The 23605-nt window shown below is 42.1% G+C and overlaps 1 protein-coding gene across 2 annotated transcripts in view; it reads left to right on the forward strand.

Moving 5' to 3' along the window:
- The first annotated feature begins 1010 nt into the window (after nt 1-1010).
- TBL1X (transducin beta like 1 X-linked) overlaps nt 1011-23605 on the forward strand; it is a 187247-nt gene continuing 164652 nt past the window's right edge. The window contains exon 1 of one of the 2 annotated variants that reach the window (XM_014882426.2): nt 1011-1167. The gene's annotated coding sequence lies outside the window, so the exon portion shown is untranslated. Of the gene's footprint in view, nt 1168-1786; nt 1808-23605 lie in introns of those variants that run through there. The other variant, XM_088160184.1, reaches the window with a different exon arrangement.

Raw genomic sequence — 23605 nt, forward strand, 5'->3', positions numbered from 1 at the left:
GACCCGCCAGGCGCAAAAAAACGGGAGCCGGGCGGGGGAGGGGAAGCACATGGAGCCGCGTTGCATCATCCGCCCGGGGGTGGGGGGGACACGGCCGGGACACGGGGACACGCGTGGGACGGGCGCGCTGCGGGCTGCGGAGTCGCAGCGCTGCTGCCCGCGGGTGTCGCGCCCCAGCGAGATGCAATAAAGCCCGTTTGTGCTGACTCACAGCCCGCCCGGGGCGCTGACCGGGCACCGCCGCCCGCCCCGGGCCGGGGCAGCGGTAGCGGCGCGGGGAGCGCTCCCGCAGCGCCGCCCGTTCTGTCCGTCCACGCCGCGGCGCGGGACGAGCGGCCGCATCCCGTGCGCCGGCGCGCGCCCCGCGGTGCCCGGCGCGGGCAGCTCGAGCGGGACCGGGCCGAGCGCGCGGGGCACAGGGGGGCGGCCGCGGGCACCGCGCGACCCCGCGCGCCGGGCCGGCACCGGGGAGCGCGCGGGTGCCCGGCGGGCGGGGGAGGGGAGGGCAGGGCTGCCCTTCCGAGCGTGTGCCGGGTTTGTCACCGGGTTTCAGTTGCGGGGGGGGGGGGGGGGTGTCAAAGCACCACATAACCACAGGCGGGGCGAGGGCTGGCGGCACCCCGGGGCATCCCCGGGGGCGTTGGCGGCGGCGCCTCCTCGAGTTGCGCGTCCCGGCGTGCGGGACCGCCGCAGGTGGGGGAGGGCGCGGCCGGTTCGCCCCCCAGCCGCCCCGGCCCTCCCGGTGCGCCCCCTCCCCCGCCGTCCCCTCCCTCGCTCCCGCCCGGTGGCGGCGGCCCCGGGCGCGGCTGTGGCTCCCCCTCGGCGCTGCTCCCGCCGCCGCCGCGCGTCCGCACCGGCCCCGCCAGCCCCCCCTCACCGCCATTCCGCCCCAAAACTTTCCGTTTCCCCCATCCCACTCTCCGGGACTTCCTTGTGCCGCCCGTGCGCGCGGAGAGGGGGGGGAGGAGGCGTGTGCGGCGGCGGCGAGGGGGGATTCGCAGCCTCCTGGCAGGCTGGCCGGGACCCCGGGGGAAGAGGAGTTGCACCATGCGCGGCAAGTGAGGGAAAGTCTCCGCCAGCAGCAGCGCCGCCGCCCCCCGCAGAAGTTGGGGCTCTCCCCGCCCGCGGGAGCGGGAGCTGTGCCTTTAACGCCCGCTGCGCCGCGAGGTGAGTTCCCGAGGCGGATTATTCATCCCGGGGACCCTGTTGTGGTTTCTTTTCCCCCCGTCTTTTTTTTTTTTTTTTTTTTTTTTTTTTGCTTTTAATTTTTTTGTTTGTTTTATTTTTAAATTTCCCCATTTCTTAGGCTTTTCCTTCCCGGCGCAGCCCCCCGAGCCCAGCCCAGCCCGGGGCCCGCTGTCCCCCGCGTCCCCTCTGCAGCCTGACCCTCCCGGGGGGGAGGGGGTCGCTCAACCGCCGCTTGTTATGACGAAGTTTTTTGAACGCGGACGTTTTGGGGTCTGCTTGGGGTTTTTGGGGGTGTTTTCTTTGGGCCCGGGTGATGTGTGTGTGGGGGGCTGGTGTTTTGCAGCTGCCCCCGCGCACAGCGACCCCGGGGCGTGGGGGAGGGGAGGCGGGCAGTTTCTCCCTACTTCTCAGACAGTATTTTAATGTATGGGGGGGTTTCTAAAAAAAAAAATAAAATAAAAGCTGCTCGGGGAGGGGGGGAGAGAAATGCGAGGCATTCACGCTCCAGTGTGGAGTTTGCAGAGCCTGGGTGGGGGAGGGGATCCCATTCATCGCCAGGGCTTGAATCAGCAGCGGGCGGAGGGGCCGGTCGCTCCCCTACATCGAAGTTTACTTCCAAGTAGGTAAACAAGTTGGCTCCTCTCCCCCCAGCCCGTGCCCAGCCCCCGGAGCCGCGCTGCCCCCGGCCCCGCTCCCAGCGCCGCGGCCGCCGGCGGGGCGGGGGTGCGGGGAGCCCCGCGGGGCCGCAGCTGCGGGGCCGCCGACCTGTTGCACGGCCCGGGCCGGCCAGCCCAGCCCCGGGCCGGCCGGCGGGCGGGCGGGAGGGCGGCCTGCCCCCGGCGCTGTCACCGGGCCGGCCCGGGTCCCCATTTTGTGGTGCGCGTTCAGCCTCGGCGGTGGGGCTGGTGGATGGGTTCGGTGCGCGGCTGAATATCGGTGTGGTGTGATGTAAAGCGAATGACCCTTGACCTATTTAATGATATGTTGTTGCGTTCTCGGGCGGGCATCCCGCACAGCGCAACAAGGGGCAAAAACACCAAGCCACACCCTGAAAGTTCGGCTCGCATATTAATTCCTCAAAGTCGGCGTTTAGACGGAATAAAGGCTCCCCTTTATGCGTTGCCTTAACATGCCTCTTTGCTGTTCTCCACGAGGATTCATTCGTGCGGCGTTTCTCCCTTCCTGACGCACGAGTGTGGATGTGAGCGGTGGGGGAGGGGAGGCGGGCTGCTCGGCGGGGCTCACCCACCGCCTCCTCCGAAACAAGAAAATATCGCCGCGTAACGCTGCAAAGAAACATAAAACATTCCATTGAAAGGACTGATGGCTTGAAATAAAATGGAGTGTAAAATTAAAATTTCGAGACTAGTGTTTTAGGCTCATAGAAGGAAAATGAATATGCTGTGCCAGAGGGAGATCTGATTGTAGGTAATAAATATAAGGTCTTTCTGTTGACAAATATGTCCCATCTTCCTTACCCGTTTATTAGTGGTCTTTTAACCAAGACTTCTGGTGTGGATGTATAAGGTTAACATCATATACCTTAGGTACCATGTGACTGCACATATTGGGTTTAGGCCTCTCCATGTCCTGCAGTCAGTGTCCTGTCATGTACAGAGGCATTGGGCAAGTTTTAAATTAAATATATCCATTCTGTGATAAGAGATGTTGTTGGCAAAGAGAGCCAGATTTGTCCTAGCGTTTGTTTTGGTGTTGTTGTTTTTTTTGTTTGGCTTTTTTTAAAAACAATTAGAGATAATAATTGCAACATCTCAACGACAGCAATAGTAAAACAGGGAAGCTTTCCCACAGAAGATTTGTAGAGGGGGTAGGAGGAAAAAGGAAAGCAAGAGGGGGAGGATGCTATCACATTAAAAATGCGTTAAACCTCTCTTGTGCTATATGTAATAATGGTAAAAACAGTGGAGAATTGAGCAGAGCTGCTGTAGTTGTCTCAATGTTTAACACCTTCAGTGAGTTGTGCAATAACCAGGGACAGGGCAGCCCTGGATGTACAGACTGGGGAATGAGATGCAGGAAAGTAGTGCCAGGAAAGGGACCTGGTGGTCCTGGTCAGTGGCAAGTTGAACATGAGCCAGCAGAGCCCTGGCAACCAGGAAGGCCAAGCCTGTCCTGGGGGCATCAGGCACAGCATGGCCAGCCGGGCAAGGGAGGGATTGTCCTGCTCTGCTCTGAGCTGGGGCAGCCTCACCTCCAGTGCTGGGGGCAGTTCTGGGTGCTGCAATAAAAGGAAGACATTCAGCTGTTAGAGAGTGTCCAAGGTGTGAAGGGCCTTGAGGGGAAGCCATATGAAGAGTGGCTGAAGTCCCTCGGATTGTTCAGATTAAAGGAGACAGAGGGGATGCCTCATTGCAGTCTACAGCTTCCTCACGAGAGGAGGCAGAGGGGCAGGCACTGATGTCTGCTATGTGGTGCCCAGTGACAGGACCTGAGGAAATGGCCTGAATGTGACCTGAGTAATGGCTGTGTGTGGGCAAGTTTAGGTTGGATGTTAAGGAAAGGCTCTCCACTCAGAGGGTGGTTTGGCACTGGAACAGACTCCCCAGGGAGGAGATCACAGCACCAGGCCTGATGGGGTTCAAGAAGCATTTGTGCAATGCTCTCAGGCATATGGTGCAATTCTTGGGGTGTCCTGTGCAGGGACAGGGGTTGGACTTGATGATCCTTGTGGTCCCCTTCCAACTCAGTATATTCTGTGATTTTAAGGTTTGTTTTTTTTCTCCCCCTAAGATGAAAAAGCGTGTCTCAGAAGCAAAGAGAGTTAAAAATTACACATACATGTAAACACTGGCAACAGCACAACTCTCCAGGTCTCTTAGGACATAAAAAAGCCCTCTGCAGATAAGTTGTCATCTGAATACATCCTCTGCCCTTCCCCCACCCACTGAGTAAGATGACTCCACTGTTCTCTGCTATGTCACTGCTGTGAGTTATGCTACTGCTTTTTTTTTTTTTTTTTAATGGTTGCAGATATTCTCCACAAGAAGTATCTAAAGAGCAGGAATAAGTTAAATCATTGCTAGGGAAGGAGCACCTGGAATTGTCAGATTTCTGCTCCACCAGTTTGCCCAGTTTTCACCAAATCATAGAATATGCTGAGTTTGAAGGGACCCACCAGGATTGAGTCCAACTCCTGGCCCTGTGCAGGACAGCCCCAAGAATCCCAACATGTTACAAACTTACCAGGCTTGGTGCTGTGATCTTTTCCCTGGGGCAGCTCTTCCAGTGCTCAACCACTCTTGAGATGAAAAACATTTGCCTGGTATCTAACCTAAACCTCCCTTGATTCAGTTTCATGCTGTTTTGATCCTGTCATTGATTGTCAGATGGGCTTTTCTCATTTTTGTGATGGTGGGGACCAGAAGCAGACATGCTGTCCACTTGATACGTCTAATGTACCATGGCTCCTGGAAGAGCTTCCTGAATGGAGAGTCCTCCTCTGGCAGCAGCAGCTGTTAAAAGATTGTCATCCCTTTGCTTGGAAGGAGTAGAGAAGAATGTCTCCAAGTGTGGATGGGATCTTATTTCTCAGTAGCTGCTATAAGTCAGCAGTGTGATCTGCCTAGGATTTAGCGATGTGCTAATTTGGTTCATTGTGGAGATGAGGCTGGAAAAGCCATCGCAGGTTTTAGGTTTAGGCTGCCGGGTGATTGCTGCAGGTAGCAGGGTTGGTGCATGCTTCAGTGCTGCTAGCCCTTGCTCTTTGCTGCTGCTAGCAGTCCAGAGTTAGATTTCATGTCGTATTGAACTGATGCTGTTTGAATTTTAGTAGTGCCAAGGGGCCCCCGTTCAAATCAGGGCCATTTGGAGAATATTGTATGTAGTGGTTCTCACCCTAAACAGGTTGTAATGTAAGTAAGGGAGACAAAAAGCCAGGAGGGTAAATGCTGGGAAAATATGACTCAGGGGAACAGCAGCTGATTGTGGTGCCTTATCTGCAAGACCACGGTGTGATGTCAGCTGGTAGGAGAGAGAAGAGTTGTTAACACCTGGCGGCACTGCTGCTGGTAAATCTGTCTGTTCTGCCCAAAGAGGGGTGGGATCTGTATCCTGAATTCACTTTACCACTGCTCTTTTAATTCCTAGTACTTTAGATTATGTACACCGGCCTGTCTTTAAAGTGATCCAGGTTTTGTAACTCTTGGGACAGCTTCTTTTTTTCTTAATCTTCATTATGAGGCAAGATGGAAGTAATTTTGTAAACTCTTTTTTCAGCTGCTAAATTAAACCTCCATTCCCTCTTCCCCTCCCTCATCTTGCCTATTTTTAGTTAGGAGGAAATAGCTGACCTCTTTACAGCAAGAACCCAGACCCCCTGGGTGCCATTTATAGGTTTTTACCAAATGGCCTACTTGGACAAGTTGGTTGAAATTAAACAAAAACATTGGAACTACAGCTGTACGTAGGAATAGCAGCCTTCCTGTCAGTACAAAATCTGTCATTTTAATGGTACTGAAACAAGCATGCAAGGGTGAAAAATAGGGTTTAAATTATTTTTCTTCAGTATACAAGAGAATATTTTAAAGACTTTTTTGTTGTTGTGCTCTGATCGTTAATATAATGGAACTTTGTTTAAGGATGACTGATAGTGTTCTGTTTTACAGTTACAGGAAGTTCCCTAAAGCTGTGGCTGTGTAAAAGCTAGAAGCAGGCAAAGAAGTGTGTTCATTTAGAAAACATCATCAGTTCTTACCAGTTATCTTCTTGTGTAGAGATTTCGTCCTAGACAGAGATTTATAAGTTATAGTTATTAACGTCTACTAATTCTGTAGAAATATAAATTTGTTTCTGCTAGCTTAACTGAAAACAAGTTTAACTCCACAATGGATACGTGAGTTCTTGAGGTAAAGATGCACAGGCCTTTTACACTGCTTTTCTTGAGCCACTTTTCCTATGCATATTTGTATTTACTAGCCTGTAGCAATAGTTACTGCATTTCTTCATTTGTTCTTTGAGAAGAGAAGAATATATTGCCTCTGTTATCTTCTGTTGGGGTCCCAGCCACCAGTCCCTTTCTATACTTAGGATTATGATCATGACTGCAGCTTGGGGTTGGGTGCATCTGATGATGTGGCTTCCATTTTTATAATGCTGTCCACTTTTATGCAATTAAAGGGACATCATAATGTTTGACCCCATTTCTTGGCTGTCTCTCTTGTTAGAATGAACAATTAATATGTGTCTTGTTTAAACTGCAGTGCTTGTAAAAAGTCGTAATTTTGTGTGAAGTTACAATGTAAATTTCTGCCAAGAACCCTGTGGTGTTCATGCATGATGTACGGATCATGATGATAGTCCTGTAGTATGACGAAATAATTATTTGAATATTTTAGCTAAGTGCATTGCATAACTACACTATGACTTGGCTGTTGAGCCTTAGTCACTCGCTGGGTGAAGTTACTCAGCCCACGGAACGTGTGGACAGACGGTGCCTCGGTGCTTAGGTGGCACGACTATGGCTTGTTTCTGAGCAGATGAGTGGTACTAATCATGTCTAATAATTCTCTGTATATGCTCATCAAAAGACTCTCATCTAATTAAGTAGTGAGTTTTATTGACCCTTTGCTACTGGGAAGTGACACAAAGCTTTTTGAAGACCAGTGTTCTCCATTGGTATGTAACACTTGCTCTGTACCTCACTCCAGTGCCATTTAAAGTGTGATTGCATTTACTGACCTAAGTTTCATTTAGGCTGCTGATTCTTAGTTACAGTTTAACCTCTTACCACTGTGTAGAGGTGTTAGAATGCGTTCTGTTATATAAAATCATAATTTTATTAAATGAAAAATGTAGTAACATTAATTATGATTTAATTTTTTTCCTATTGAAGCACAACTTTCCCATACCTCCAATAAATTAACCAGAGAGCAAAAAACGCAACATTTTTCCCTTAGCCATTTAAATTACTTGGAAAATATGCTTTGACATTGTCTTCAAGAAAACAAAGAGGATTTTACTCTGGTAGATAGATTCCTTTTGTCATTCTGCAGCATAATGCATTTGTTGTGCTTCTTTTTGAAGGCAGCAGACTGCCCTGGATGTACAGTGACAAACTTTGTCTTCTGCTATATTTTGCTGCATAGCACCATCAGCTCTTCATTAATCCTCGGCCATTGAATGGAGAATATTTGCAGAATATTCTCTAGTTCTATTTATGATTTATATTTAGTCATGTTACAGAGGCCCCGCTGAAAGGGATCAGTTGCATTGTTGTGATTAACATATATACATTGTTGTTGTGTTTCATGCTTAGAAGAGTCCACTGCTGAGTTTGTGCTGATTTGAACACAACCCCATAGCCTACAGCAAAATAATTGGAAAGATGTTCTTCCTAAAAAATTGACCTTCACAGTGTGCAGTTAATAAATATGTGAGATTTCTATACAGTGAAGTAAAAATATGGATTCTTTTTCTTTTTGTAAACTTGTGTGTTGGTAACAGAATGAGGAATTGTTACAACAACTCGATAGTTTCAGTGTCATTTAGCAGCTACAAGTTGCCTTTTCACTGTATCAATAGGTTTAGTCTGGTTGCTACTGGCAGAGGATATGTGTGTGTCCAGAGACTCATTAGTATTAAGACTTGTATTAGCACATAGTCTCAACTGGGACTGTAGAACAGGAATCCGTTTCACAAATATTGTTTAAAATGAATTACATTAATTGTCGTGTGTGAGTGCATGCATTTGCACGTATATACACGTACATGAATAGCCTTAAGGTAGTCCGAAAAGTAGTTTTGGAGAAAAAAGGTGCAATCCTGACATTGGAAAGTGGTGCCAGCGTGCAGTGGCTTGACTCACACCCTGAACTGGGATGTGCTCAGCTCAGCAGCACCTGAGGTGTTGCAGAGCCAGTGAAAGGACTGTAGGCTGGGCTAGGCTGGATGTCAGGATTTGGAAGACAGAGGTGCAGCAGCCTTTAATTACCTGCTTTTTGAGATGTGGCAAGGTCAGGAGTGCATCCTGTGCTTGTAGATCTGACTGAGCCTGGTGAGACCAGGAGATGACAGCTGGGTCTGGAACATGCGTTCAAACATCAGAATTATGTTGTCTTTATATTTTCCTCCTTTTTAAAAATATTTTTTTATTTTTTGGTTTTTGGTTGCTCTTAGAAGTAAAATTTAAACCTTGATCTTGACAGAGAGATTGAGGTAAAATTGCCCTCCTGCATAGTGTTCTCCACAGATAGGGTCGAGCTTTCCTGACGAGTTAGGACTGGGAATCCAAGCACAGACAGTGCTGGTTCATATTGTGGGGATTAGTTTCCAAGGATATTTATCTGTTGCTTTTTACAGTCACAAAGCAAACTTAACCCTTTTCATGACTATTTTACATGCACACATGAGTTAGACCTCTAAGAATTTGGATATAGAATTGATTGAAACACATGAAATGTTTTCTAAGTATTTCAGAAGTTATTGGTTATGCTGCTAAATATGTGGATTCAAATATCTGTCCTTGTATCTTAACTTTCCTCTTTGTTTTTGTTTTTAATTTTGCTTTTTTTTTGGTTTTGGAGGGGTTTTTTTTAACCTTTTGGCTTTAGTTTTGTCCTTTTTTTAATGTAAGAGCTGTTATAGTTTGTATAGTTTACTTTTTCAGTTGTTGACTTTTAAACTAAAATACTGTAATGTGGGAGACACAGGTAGAAGGCATGCCTGAGGATTATTATCATGAGGAAAACATCTTCCTTCCTATGCCAGTTCTCAAAAAAATGAAAGTAAGGAGCAGAAGCAAGTACATTGTGCAAGTACATGGTGTTCACAAGACAGATTTTATATCGTTCTGTGAAAATTGTTCGAGGTTCCTTTATTTTCATTTTGACTACTACTGGGTTTGTTTGGGTTGTTGGTGTTGTAACTCAATAACAATGCTGATTTGTATTTGGAGGAATCTGGTTTTGTATTAAAAAACCCAAACAATCTCAGCTCTGATACTTCTGCTAGTATCAGTAAATGTCTTACATAATCAGTTAATTTAAATGAGCCAATTAGTTTAAAATTAGTGCATGACAGTGTATCATAAAAATTCATCCAGCTTCATTCTCACAGGATTTGGTGTGCTTGGAAAGAAAAAAAACAAACCCTGAAGCTGAAAGGGCGGCCCAAAATGCAATATTAGAGAGGAAGGAAAGAAAGGAAAGAACCTATTTATTATATACAACTCAAATTTACTAAAGCATTAACATAATGATTTCCCTCACTGTTGATGAATGAAAGTTACTTTTCTGGAGACCACTGTCCTGTGTTTACTACCTAGTCTGGTACTGCTGGGTGGAGGTTAGGTAAAAAGTGAAATGTATCTTAAGCCCTCATGGGCAGTTTACAAGGAGGAAGGAGATGGATGTTAGTAGGCTACCTTAAAAGCTCGGATTCGTTATTTTTAACCTGCTGACCATCAAGTGGACACTTGTCTTGGTTTTGTTTTTGTTTTTTTTTTTGTTTGGCTAAGATGAAATGTCTTCAGAACACTTATTCCTGTGCATTTCTTAAGTGTTATGATGATAGTATGTGTTATATGTGGGTACTTTATAGTGTGTTGTTTTGTGGTTACAAGAATGGCTTTTGGTGTGTGCTTGCTTTTTCTAATGTTTTACATATTTGTATGCATATATGCCTCAATGTGGATGAAATATTTTATTTTAAATTTTGCTTAGCCTAAGCAATGCATTCTTCATTGTGTCTACTATGTTGCCAGCAGCATATATTTTCAGTTTAAAAAAACACTTGAAACATGGAAGAGTTCTGTATTCTCTAATGACAGCATGTTAAATGCAATTATACATTGTCAGTTTGATCATGTGCTGGCTTCGTAGATAAGATTTGTTGTGCACAGTAGATATTTGTGTACATGGAGTCCAGTGTATAAGAAATTTGATTTCCTCCTACTAAAAATAATATTGTGACCTGCATCTTCTACCTGTTTAAAAAGTGTCAGATAATTGCAGTGAATGATTTTTTTAGTTGTTGGCTCCTGTATTCATTTTCCCATGAGCTTTTGAAGAACAACATTTTTCTTTTTTTTTTTTAATGTAAATTTGAAATATATATATCTATGAAAAGAAAGAAAAGATCTATTCCTTTAACAACCTCAAGGCAGTTGATAGGGCACACCCTTTCACCGCTGGGTAAATCATTTACATTCAACTTAAAGTGGAATGTTATCTGCCTATCATGCTACAGAATTACTGTGAAGACTTTATGAATGACTGCTTTTGAAGAATTTTAAACATCAAAACATATTGTCAGTTTATTTTGTTGCTAGTTTATTAAAACATGTGATTGTAAAGCTCTACTTACTAAAGCATAATCCCGTTTTTTCATCAGTTTATCCTTTAGGATAGCAAAGTATCAAAAGAAAATTATGGAACAAAAAGTTTTTTCTCCCTTTCAGTGTTCAGTTTAGAGTTAGAAGTAATGATTGCTTTAATTTGTTGATCTTCTATTAATCTGTAAGTTAGTTTCCTGGCTAACAGAGTTGGGTTTAGGGTATTAGTTTGCCTCAGAACAAGCCTTTGTTGTTTCTTTTCTTCAAACTTTTTGTAATTGCTTTTTAATCTTTCTTTTAATTACCTCCCTCCACAGCAAAAAAATGTAATGGGGTTTGCAGGGGAATTTAAGAGGTTTCATTTTAATGGATATTTTCTGTGTTCCACAGTCTTTCTTTTCTGACAGCTCCCACACCCAGGTTAACTCCAGCAAGGACAGAGTTGATGATACATTTGTGTTCTGAACATTCAACAAATGCTGTTGTAGCTATGGCCTGATGTTGCAAAAATATGTTTGGCCCGTGCAAGAGATTTTTAGGATCAGGCCTTATATGATGGCAGCACAGATTCTTGACTGATTAAATAAACATTTCTGAGCCTTTTTTATAGCAACACATGATGTGTGTGATTTTAGCTTTAGTCCTGCCAGGCAGTGTTCCTGTAATGAAGTGGAGATTGTGATGTCGCTCTCCTTTCCCCTAGCCTACATAAGTAATTTTTTTGTATGGCATAACTTCCACAGTCTAGTTTGAATACTGTTCTTATCTGAATCTTCTCCATGTTCTTGGACGTTTTTGTAGATGACAGATGTGAAGTTGAGATTTAGAGCCTGGTTTCTTCAAAATGTGCAGGAGCTGTGTTGGCTGTGTCAAAATTTACTGGGCTTAATATTTTGCAGTATAAAGTGTAAGACTTGGTTGCAAACATATACATTGAAAAGTGACCTGCACAGGTGGATGGTTGGAACCTATGACCTTACTCAGTGAAGTGCCCTTAGTTTTTCAGGCAAGGCCACATCATGAGGTTTAACAAACTCTAGCAGTGACTGGCAGGCAGTGGCAGGATGGTCTCATTGCCTGTCTGGATCATGGGTAGTCTCTGCCAAATGTGACCTACCGCATACAAAGCCCCAATACCTCAGGACTGGCACTGGATGTTTGTGTTGTGTAAGGGCTGCAAGCATCATAGCCTCTGTGGAGAGGATGTACCACCCTTTTCTCTTCTAATTTACTGTTTTTCTCTGGGGTGGTTGCTCTGCATTTGACTACAGTAGATAAGGAAAATTACACAGAAGGATCATGACTGTTTTTCACCTTAAATATAAATAACTTTTTTTTCATTTGATGACTCAAACATCTACAAATAGTTGTCTTAAAAAATATTTAGCTACTTATGCTATTAGTATTGTCTTAATTGTTATTTTTGTCTTTGGAAGTACATATGGTACATTCTGGTGTCTCAAGTGGAGCCAATGTCTTGCCAGCCTAGTTAAAGTGCTAACGTATGTGAGAAAGTGTGCCCTGTGGCCTGAAACATCATTCGTGTATTTGCCAATTGCCTCAGTCTTTTAATTTCTGTTTGTATGCATTGCATTTGGTTAGGTTGAATTTATTATTGATTTCAACTGTTTGCAAATAGTCTACTGACAGAGCATTTGCTCGTGTCTCCTTTGAGCCAGCATTTTACCCTCATTAGTCTATGGATGTGTTCTTCTGAATGTTTGCCAAATGCATTCATAAAACCGGTAAAATTAATAGAAGGAAAAGTAGGAGAGCTGTGTGACCTCTTATTTGTAAACAATATTAAGAGACTGTCTTTCAGTGTTTGACCATCATATACTACATTTATTTTTTTCCCCTCTTGTTTTCCCTTTTTGTTCATTTGGGTTTTACAAGCTTCCCATCATATGGAACCATTTGCTCAGCAATGTTAATTACCTTTTTCTTTTGGTATGTTTTGGTTTGATTTGGTTTTGAAGACTAAAGCTACTAGGTAAATAACAACAGTAATATATATCAGTTCTGTAATTATGTAGTTTCAAATCACGGCTTGCAAGCTACTAAGGTACACAGGATTGTTTTTATAGAGAGCTCTGGAGTTAAAAAAGAAGGAAATCTGTTGTCATTGTTCAGTTTTACTGTGGAAGGTATTTTTATTTGTACACAAATTTTAAAGTGTTTTAAAAAATGGTCTAATTACACTGTAAACTTCTTTAGGATGTGATGATATCTATTTTTATGACTTACTGCTTTGTGGGTGTATATATCATTATGCAAGTAATAATCCTTATTTTCACAGAAAGTAATTCATACCAACACTACATTTTGGCATCACTTTGGTTATGTTGTGTAGATATTTATGAAAATATCCTTTCTCTTATGTAGGACTGTGAACTGTATTTTCTATGGTACAAGACAGATCTGGTTGATTCTTAATTGCACAAAGAATAATCTGTAGAGAAGCATTTGGATTCCCTTCGTTTGTGTTTTACGAGGTCTGTCATATAGGAAGCCTGCCCAATTGATCTTTCCTTTCTTTTTTTTTTCAGGGTCTTATGCAGTAATGGTTTTGTTTTTAGACTGCAGCTATTTATATGGCAACGTCTTATTTCAGTAAATCCAAATTCTTGCATCTTAAAATGTCAAGAGTTTTGTTACTTGATGTTACTACATTTGTGTTCTCTCCCTTCCTTGAGAGCAGCGCTCCTTGCTAATGTTAGGAGGGGTGAGGTAGAGGAGGTGTGTATGGTGAGAGTGGGGGTGGGAAGTAAAACAGGCTCTGGCTGTTTACACATTCCAGGCAACCATAGATCTGCTCTCTTTGAGGTTTGAAATATTTTCCTTTTCACTATCAGTCTTGCAGATCTGGGGTATTTGGGCACACTGCCAATAAAAGTAAAGAGCAATGTGTTAATCTCTTAGATTGAAATGCAATAAACTATTTTACCTTTTTTGTATGTGCATAAGAGGAAAATATTAACTGCATTTTATAATTAATATATGACATTTCTTGAAAAACTGGAAGTTAGGACTATTGCTATAATTTCTTCAAGAGTTGCCTATAAAAGGACAAAGTGAATTTGACTCCTTTCTTCTTGCTAGTTTATTCCAAAGGGAAAGTTGCCTAATCAAAATATTTTTGCTAACTAGATTTTCTGTTTTCAGCATGATAACCATTGGGTCAAGGAGCTGAGGATGACTCCCTCTTTCTCATTTCCATGTAATGCGTGTATATACATGCATTTTTTTCATTTATTTTATGGTAGGATTAATCTGTTTTGAAGTCTTTCATTTGATCATTCTGGTTTCCAGTACTTACATTTCAGAGTTCTAATGAAATCAGATACAGAAAGCCATCCACCTGCGTGTCTTTTTTTTTTTTTTTTTTGCTTTTTTTTCCCCAGTATTGGAAATTATTTCCTGCAGCCTGCACTAAAATAGACTGAGCAGGCAAGCAGATGAATAATGATTTCTTCCAGGTTCTGCATAATGTAATGAACAGACCTTCTGTTTATTAATATTTATTATCAATATTTGTATACATGCCACTTCCTTCCCTGAAGCTTGCTTTCTTGGTTTTCTTAAAGCTGTATGCTATGTGTGAAATTATTGCTTTATTCCAAGTGGTGTAGTAATGCCACTTTGTCACTCCAGCAACTTGCTTTGTCACCAGGGCTTGACATGGCTCAACTTCTCGTTGTAAACACGTCTTGAACAAAACATGTTGCCCTCCAGAAATTTTACCGTATCAGTATGGCAAACACAAAAAAAGACAGTCCTACCTTCAGTCTTAAGACATTCTAGAACATACAGTGCAAAAGGGGATTCAGACCGTACAGTTGGGGTTTTTTCCAAAGGCAGCAATTGCTTATAACTCTCTTGCATAGCTGTGACTGCCATCTAATCTGCATTTAGAGGCATTGAACTGCCTCTTGGAAAAGTTGTGGGCAGTTCTGCTAGACCACCAGAAAATTGGATAAACTGGTAATGTTTCTCTTGTCTGTGTTTTTAGGAAAAAAAGTGCTGTTCTCATCCTGTAGTGACCTGGATCTAAAGCCAGAGGTTTTTTGGGGCTGCTGTCAGGCGAGATCAGACTGTTGAGTTTAAGCTAAATGGAAGTAAACATGAACATTACCTGCACCTCATTATTTCTGGGCTTTTATGACAGACACTCGAGACTGTTTGTATAGTGGCTAGGGCTCATGCTGATTATGTTGTTAATAATCAGTGTCTGTAGCATGTGTACTGGCTGGGTGATTTGGAAGCCAACATTTTTGAATATAGATAGCTAAATAAGTGGCTTGTTTATCAGAAGCCTTGGGAAGGTACAGTTCCAGTTGAAGTCAGTGGAATTGATGCTGCTTAGTGCTTGGATAAATAATTTGTCTTAGTACAGGGATGCATCGTAACATTCTGCCACCAAAAGATCACCTCCACCTTTTTACTCTAAGTTAAATAAAGCGTTATGTTAAAAAGTATTTTTAAAGAAAAAGATCCTACCTAGTGACTACTATCAGTCTGTATGCAGATAGGTGGATTTTTTCCCATGTGCATAAGTTTCTTGAAAGGGAAAAATCTGGCACTGATTCTCAGCAGCAGGTTCTCACATTTAATATATGAGTGACTGTGCAGGTGGTATATGGTTTGTGTAGGGGTTGGAGGGTCTCTGTTGTAAATTGATACCAAGTTTGTTTACCATACATGTTTAGTTTCATTTAATGTAACATTTGATGCAGTGAGAAGATGTACTATTACTGTAGTAGTGATTCTGTTTACTATTTGTTACAAATATTTCTGAACTAAAAAACCATGAGAACTTGATTTATGGTTGAAATAGTAGGAACTGGGAATCTTGTTCTCCTTTAAACAAGCAATATGAGGTACAGTGACTTACTAATTATGTGTATAAATATCTAGACGTTAGCAGTATAAAATGATGAACTGTATTATATAAGATTTACATGCAAATTACACTGGCTTGGAGGTTTCTTCTTTTTTCTCTGTAGCTTAGAAGTGTCATTAAGCTGGTTGTAAATTTAGTGTAAGGTATTTACTGAAAGTAATTTGATGTGAAGAACAAAATGTGATGTACTGTTCTGGTCCACAGAGGAGTTTAGGACCTATAAGATAGTAGCTTAGACTTCTTGGTTTTTTTCCCCTTTTTGTTTAGGTTGAGAATATTGGCTTGTTTGAAGCATACTGTAGGCTGTTTAAATATTGACCATTAATTTCAAGCCACAGAAACTATGAAATGAAAATTTAGACGTACATTTAAAGTTTTGATTTTCATCCTTTTTTGCTAGTAACAAGTCTTTGACAGCCAAAATGTAACAAATTTGCATTGTTCATCTAGCAAAACAGTTGGGTTAATTGTTCAAATTGTACAACCTGATAGCTTTCTCTAGAATTATTACTTAGTACTCTTCTTTTGATTCACTGTATTTCTTAGAAGTCTTAGTTATGCGTCTGGCTGATGCAGTAAAAAAATCCCCAGTCACAGCGGCATGCAGCTTGTAATGGAAAGAGGCTGTTATAGTACTTAATTTGTTTCTTCAGCTCTAGTGATGGAAACATAAGAACTCTTCTAGTACATCAGCAAGCTACTGTTTCAAGAGACCTTTCATAGGGAAATGATAAGAAGTAAACCATGATGATTTAAAGAAAAGGAGCACAATCTGGGCCTTGCAGGAGGAACCCTCACCTATATGGTGGATTTTTGTTGATCTTATGCAATTGTTGTTTCCAGAAGGTTTTTCTCACCATTGGTTTCACAGTTTTTAAACCTGATAGTTTCAAAGCCTATTCTCAGCTAGGCTGCTTCCTGTGAAAAATGGTGTTTGGTGAGGTGTTCATGTGTGCCACATCACGCTGCTGAGAAGGAAATTGTTTTGATCCTACAGTTCTTGCTTCACTTATTACATTTAATGTTCCTTTTGGGGGAGAGGGAGTGAGAGAGTGAAGCAAACAACAGTGCTGATATGGTGTGGTTTTATTGGAGACAGAGGCATGCATGCCAGCTTTTCCCAGGTTTGATCTTCTCTCTGATTCTTATCCATGGTAGGTCTGGTTGAAGCTGGTAGTATAACAGTAGCTTAAAGAGATTGATCCATTGAAGGTAAGAATTTACACAGCACCAGTTTCAGACAACTGAGAATTGGCCTTTCTGAAAGAGGAAATTGGTTCTGCAAGTGTTAATACATTGCTTTAAATTGTTCTGTTGATGAGTCTTTAAAAAAACCCCATGAAAATACACCAGAACAAAACAAAAGAAAAAAAAATACCAAAGCAACAAAAACCCCTCCCACAAAAACAACCAACCTACCCACCAAAAAAAAAAAAACCCTCCAAAGACTCCAAACAAACAAAAAAACCAAGCCCCAACATCCCCTGCCAAAACAAAGTTAAGCAGGTGACATACTTGTTAATTGAGCACTGATAGGTTGCCTTAGGACATAGGTGCTTACATTTTGAATTGATTCTCAATTGTCAGCTTGATGTGTGTGGGAAGTAAAGTGAACTTTTCATGAAAAACATTCTCCTAAGAACATTTGCTATTCGTGGTTCTTCTGGTACACGTAGGTGTATGTTTGGGGAGAAGGGAAGTCACATATTAGTATTTTCACATCTTCTAAATCAAAGAGTTGCCTCACTTATCTTAAGCAATGTAGTCTTTAAATCATATCCAGTTGTTTGTCTGCTGGACAGATATATTAATTTTCCAGTGGAAAAAAAGTTTCCTTATTTTAAAAAACTTTAATTTTGTCATTATAATTGCAGACACGTTAATTAAAATGCTGATGATAAAAAGAGTATTTATATAAAGGAGCTGATTATGCTGATGGTACAAGATCAGAATTAGGCTAAAATGTTGACGTTATCTGTCGTGCTTCCTTGCATAGACATACATGCCTTTATTCCAGTTCTTTCAGCAATAGTTTGCAGACTATTTTGGCTGTTGTATGATTGCCAGCACTGTACAAGTCGACACTGATCTAAAAAGGAGCTGTGTTTATAGCTGAGAACTGATCTTTTTGCCAGTTACAAATACGTCTTTTTCCTCATTGAACTTACTTCAGTGTAGAAGTTAATTTCCCCCTTAATATCTGTACTTTCAGTTCTTAAACATTAAAACCAAAGTGCTGTTAGCTGTATTTTGATAAATAGAAGTGTTCAGGGGTGGGTTGAATGGGACTCTGAGCAACCTGGTCTAGTGGGAGGTATGTTCCTGGCCATGGCAGGGATGTTGGAATGAGATATCTTTAAGATGCCTTCCAACCCAAACCATTCTATGATTCTGTGAATACGTTGAAGTTGAATTTTAAATAGTTTGACTTAAAAAAACAGCCAAAAACAAACAGAAAGGGGGGCCTCTTACAAATATATTTATGTACTTAATATGAGATACGTGTCTTTATTGTAGACCAGACATTTCCTTCATATAGGATGTGGCTGTATGTATTCAATATTTATGTCTGTGCTTAACAGCATACACAATGGTTTCACAGGAATAAACATCAGCAGTTGTGTGCAGAAAGCTTTGTGTGTGTGAGTGTGTGTATGTTTAGGACCTGACCTTCATTGCTAGTTTATAATTCCTAAGAATTTCCTGTCTGGAGTTGAAATGTTTTAAAATCCATCTTACTTCTATGTTGTAGATTTTAAAAGCAGCACCAGGTAACTAAGAGCTTTTAGTAGGCAGTGAGCACCTACTTGTTGGGCCTTCTGGTTTGTCTTTGTGGTTCACGTTTAATCTTTGGGTACCCCCAGCCCCCTCTCAGTGAAGGCTGGACTGAGGAATGTTTGCTGCCCACAATGCTCTTAGGGAAGAACAAGTCTGTGAGGCTTCTATGTAAATAACACAGCATTTAGTAATGACAAAATTAGCAACTCTCTTAATTGCTCATGAGACATACCTGTGTAGAATTGTGCTTTGAAATTTTCTTTCAAGTTATCTCCATATCTCTGGTCTGAACTTTATATCCACCAGCAATGCAGACTTATTCTGCAACTAAAAGAAAAAAGTGTACATTTCAAACATTGTCTAGTCATGGTTAGTTCCTCGTGTTACAATCCTTAGAGAAGTTAATGCTCCCTTCTGAGATGAAGGAGGCCTGTTGCCAGAGGAATTGAATAAATTACAGTGGTATTCAAAGGGCGGGCACAATGAAAAGACAGGTGCTGGGATCGCAGATGAATCTTTACTCAGATGAAGGAAATGGCCATAAATATGCAGTCTGGTTCATAATGTAGGAAAAAGGGAATTCATGAAGTTCCCAGACAGTGTATATGTGGAGTTTGGGTATTTCATAAATGTTCAAGGTGCTTTTTCCCTCTTGCATGAAACAGGATTTTTCAAAAGCTCTCTGTCTAAGGCAGGCACTAGGCTTCATTTACTCAGCCATTTTGAGAAACCATGTGAATGTCTTTTGTGTTAGTAAAGGACATGGTCTGCAGTATTTTCCAGACCTGCAGTGAGGTCAGCCTGTGGGGCTGTGTGTGCCATGTGTCCCCAGTGCCGGGGACCGGCATCCTGCCCTGGCAGGGTCTGTGCTCGGGCTGTCATTGCAGCACTGCTCTGTGCCCTGCCTGGCTCCTCGGGCACATTGCTGCTCACAGCTCTCCCCTCACCCGGGTAGGGCATCTTCTGCCACAGGGTAACACGTTTATGGAGCCTCTGTGCCTGTCCCCCGAGAACATGAGCGAGACAAGTTTGCCAGGAGTGTTTGTTGTGGCAGCAGGCGTGGGCCAGCAGAGGGAAGCCAGGGAGGAGGGTCACAAACAGCAGCGGTGTGAGGCAGCAAGGCTGAACTTGCCTGGCACAGCCATATGTTGAAATATTACTGTCAGATCGCTTCTTGCTGCTGGGCAAGGGGCTGGGGTTGGAGGAGGCATGAGCTGGGGAAGAGGGATGGATGACAGCCTTCCCTGGCTGCTAGGGGCTGTAGGATGCGCTCTCCTCCTCTCCTGCCCACTGGCAAGGGCTGTCCATCATTGCAGCTGGTGTTTGATGCAATTAGTTTTTATTGACTAGGATGACCTTAATAGGTTTCACTTATGTATCTTGGTTTTATTGCAGTTTAACCCTCTAAATACCCGTGAGGTTCCTAAAATAACAAGGATACTATTAATTAGAAGCTAAGGATTGTAAGCTTAAAACAATACATAGTTTCTTCATTTTTAACTACCTGTATGTATTTAAAAATAGACTTTCACTAAAAATGTTTTGATAGGTGATAGCTGATTATTATAAAACAGAAATCTGTGTATTTTCCTTTTTTCCCTCCCTTTTTGTCTCTTGCTTATTTGAGAAACTGTGGTCACATTTAATGTCATAGTCTTCCAAGGTCACTGTTTTTCCTGTCTAGTCTGTTGAATGTTTTACCCCATGGTGAGGGTATTTTTTAAATCGTAAGAATAACATGAAATCACTTTCAAATCCATCAAAGCAAATATAATAATTACAACTGATTTAACCTGTGAAACTACTCCACTCCACTTGTTTGAAATTGAGCAGATTTCACACAATGTCTCTTAAAATGGAGTGGAAGGGAGAGAAAGGAAGTAGCAATAGCTAAATGAAAGGCCTTAGAGCTAAAAGCCTAATATGTAATAGAGTATTTTTATGCCATTTTGCAGTCAGCAACAAAATAAAGCAAGTACATTGGACTAGAAGCTGAAGTCTTCTACTGTGAAATGGAAATTTATCTGGTGTATTGTACTTTTAAAAATATATTGTTTGTTTTTCTGCTAATGAGTGCATGCCAGATTATTGTTTACCAGTTACCATTCTAGTCCAAATCAGAATTGAAGTTGGCAGAACATAAAGGAAATCGCAAGACAGCTAAATATCATCATCCGGAGCTTCATTTACTGTATGTTTTTGTAACTTCAACAGTACAATACATCAAGGAATAGGCATATTAGTCACCAGCACAGTCCAGTTCAAATAACTCTTTATTTTTATCAATTTGTCCTATTTAAGAATTGATTAAAATATCAGTATTACTGCCTTTAAAATTAAAAACCCAGTTGTCTGTTAAGAATAGAGCTGCTTAGACTGGAATACAGTACTTCTCTGTAACTGGAAGTGCATATAAAGCACCATGCTTTTCCCTTGTGAAGTGGCTTGCCTGGCTCTGGTGTTGTGCAGTTACTTAGGTGTTTTATGTTACTTAGGTGTTTTACTCTGCTGGCAAGTAGAGCCATTTCACTGGATCTTAACTTGCACTGCCTGAATGTAAGAGTATGAAAAGGTTGAGAGGAAAAAGAAACTGAAATAATGTTAGTGTACCGTCGGCACATTAACAGCTACAGCTAGAGTGAATTCTGTCTGATTTCAGCACTTGCCAGCCAAAGCCAGACTTTACGTGGTAAAAACTAAAAGGTGGGTCGGCCCACAAACTTTGCTTGGGTAGCATGAGCTACGTGGGGGCTCAGGCATCTTGAGTAGGTGTATGTCACTTGTCTAAGCATTGTCGAGGTTTTCCTAAGAAACAAAACCCGTAGTTTGGATTCATAAAATCATAGAATATCTCAAGTGTAAAGGGGCCCAGAGGGGTCATCAAGTTCAACTCACTGCTCCTAACAGGAGTGCCTAAAACTAAACCATAGGATTAAGAGCATCATCCAAGATGCTTCAGCAGACTTGGTGCTGTGACCATTTTCCTGGGGAGCCTGTTCCAGTGCCCAGCTACCCTCCAGATGAAGAACCTTTTCCTAATGTGCAATTTGGCATTGTCTGTCACTCCGTTCTTCCCAGAATAGAGCACTGGGTTCTGTTAAACATCAGCCACATTCCACAGTGTTAATGTGCTCAAAGATAAGGAATTCCTCCAGGTGTTGTAAGGATTAGCAGCTCAGGGGGTAAAGGAGACCAAAGTCATGCACTCCCTCACCAAGTGGGGCGAGCCCTTGGGGTTTGGGGTGCATTCTGTGGGGCAGCACTCACTGGCCAGGTACTACATGGTGTAATTGTCTGGGTAATAGCAGGAGTTTGTGAGGCTCTTCAGCAGGCCTGCTGTATGAAAGTGTCAAAAAACAGATTCTTTAAGTTCTGCTGCTTATAGAGCCACATTTTTATTCGTTATGTGAGCTGCAGTCTGGTATGAACTTAATTCAAAGCCTGTTGCAAATGCCTATTTGCGGAAGGGGCATGAACTTACTCTTTTTAAAATACATTCTTGAATGTAATTGTGAAATGCACATAAAGTTATAAATCCATCAGCAAACTGACTATTTTAAGGCGATATGGTCATGTTTCCAGAGATTAGATTTTTACAAATGTGATATTTTTAGATGGATGAAAATGAGCATATATCACATGCCGGAGTTATGAAGCAGCTCTATAAGCTGTAAGTTTAAAACCTTCTGTTTACAATATGATGTTTTAAAATCTAATAGTGTACAGTATTTGTCAAATGGTATATCATTATAGTGTAGCACAATTCTGAATGCAGAATCATTGTATAAATTTATTATTTATCATGCAATTAGAGAATTTATGCTGACAATTAAGACTTCTTACATAGGTAATTTCTGTAACACTTGCACAAGGAATTTTTGTTGCTATGCTATGTAGAAAAGCATGTATAAATTTCTTTTGCAATATTGGGCTGTGATGTACAATACATAAAGGCTAATTTATTTTTAGACCACATTTTCACCCTAACCTACAGTAGGAATGTGGATTTTCATTACATTTTAATTGGTTATTTTTGATTATGGCCCAGCTGACATTTCAAAATACAGCTTATATGTAACAAAATGCCTACCTCTGTTGGTATGTACATTTCTTGAAATCAGTTGTGGTACAGTTCTCATCGAGACTGATCCTAAGAGGGCAAGCTGCACTTAGGAGTGCATCAAACAGCATCACCAGCCACTCAGAAGAGGTAATTTCCCCTCTGTATTCAGCATTGGTTCAACTTTACCTTGAGCACTTTGTGCTGTCTGGGCCCAAAATTTAACAAGGATGTGAAGGTCCTCAAATGTGTCTAGAGGAAGTCAACAAATGTGGTGAAAAGGGCCAGAAAGCATGTCCTGAAAGAAGCAGCTGAGGACTTTGGGCTCGTCTCTATGGAGAGAAGGAGCCTGGGAAGCAGCCTTATGGTTCTTGATGGCTCCTGAAGGAGGGAAGGCAGAGAGGGAGGTGCTGATCTCTTCTCCTGGGAAGGCAGTGAAAGGATGTGTGGGAATGTCTCAGACCTGCACCAGGCTAAGTTTAGACTTAACATTAGGATGCATTACTTTACCAAGAGGGTGGTCAAATGCTGGAACAGGCTTCCTAGAGTGGTGGTCAATGCCCCAAGGCTGACAGTTCTTGAACAGTCCCTTTACACTATGCTTTAACTCTTGGCCAGTCCTGAACTGGGCAGGTTGAGACTAGTGAGAGTTGTAGGTCCCTTCCATCTGAAATCTATTCTGTTCTGTTCTATCCTTTAGCTAAGAAGCTCCTCTTTTGTTACTGGACCTGTAGAGCTTAGTTTCTCACAGATCAGGCTGAACATACATCCTGTAACCATGCAAAACAGAAGGAAAAAAAGTACCCGGGCATTCCTTTATATTTGGACTTCATGAAAACCCTGCTCTGAGTGTGGGTTCAGCTGTTTTGGAGCGTCCACTGTGGAGAGTCACGTAAAAGTGTTTGTTACAATCTGTTCTCAATACTGTTTTCCAGGCATAAGAAGCTTATTCTCCAGTAATGATGTCAGTGTAAAGATCAGTGTGATAGCCCAGTACCACCTGTGTAGGTGGAGCTATTCTGCTAAAAGTGATGCCATGGTTTTTGTTTTTTTTTCTCCTAATAATTCTGTTGTAACCTGTCTAAACCTTAGTCCATTTATCTATCCCTTTGCTGTAACCCAGCATGTATCAAGTGGTTTGAACCACATTGTATTAGATTATAAAATCCTTCTCTAATAATGAGGTGCTTATTCTCAGCAATGGTTAAAAAAATTTAATAGATATAAACATGAGTTTATGGAAAAAGGAAAGGACTTGTGAAATGGCAGTAGAGGGGATGACTGAGCTGCTACATATGTTTCATTTTGGTATAATAAGCAGAGCATTCTGAAAGCATGCAGATTTTCTGTCAGAAATTTTGCCAGTTCTTAATTCTGGAGGAAACAG

The sequence above is a fragment of the Sturnus vulgaris genome, chromosome 2 (genome assembly GCF_052056855.1).
Source record: "Sturnus vulgaris isolate bStuVul1 chromosome 2, bStuVul1.hap1, whole genome shotgun sequence".
Classification (NCBI taxonomy): domain Eukaryota; kingdom Metazoa; phylum Chordata; class Aves; order Passeriformes; family Sturnidae; genus Sturnus; species Sturnus vulgaris.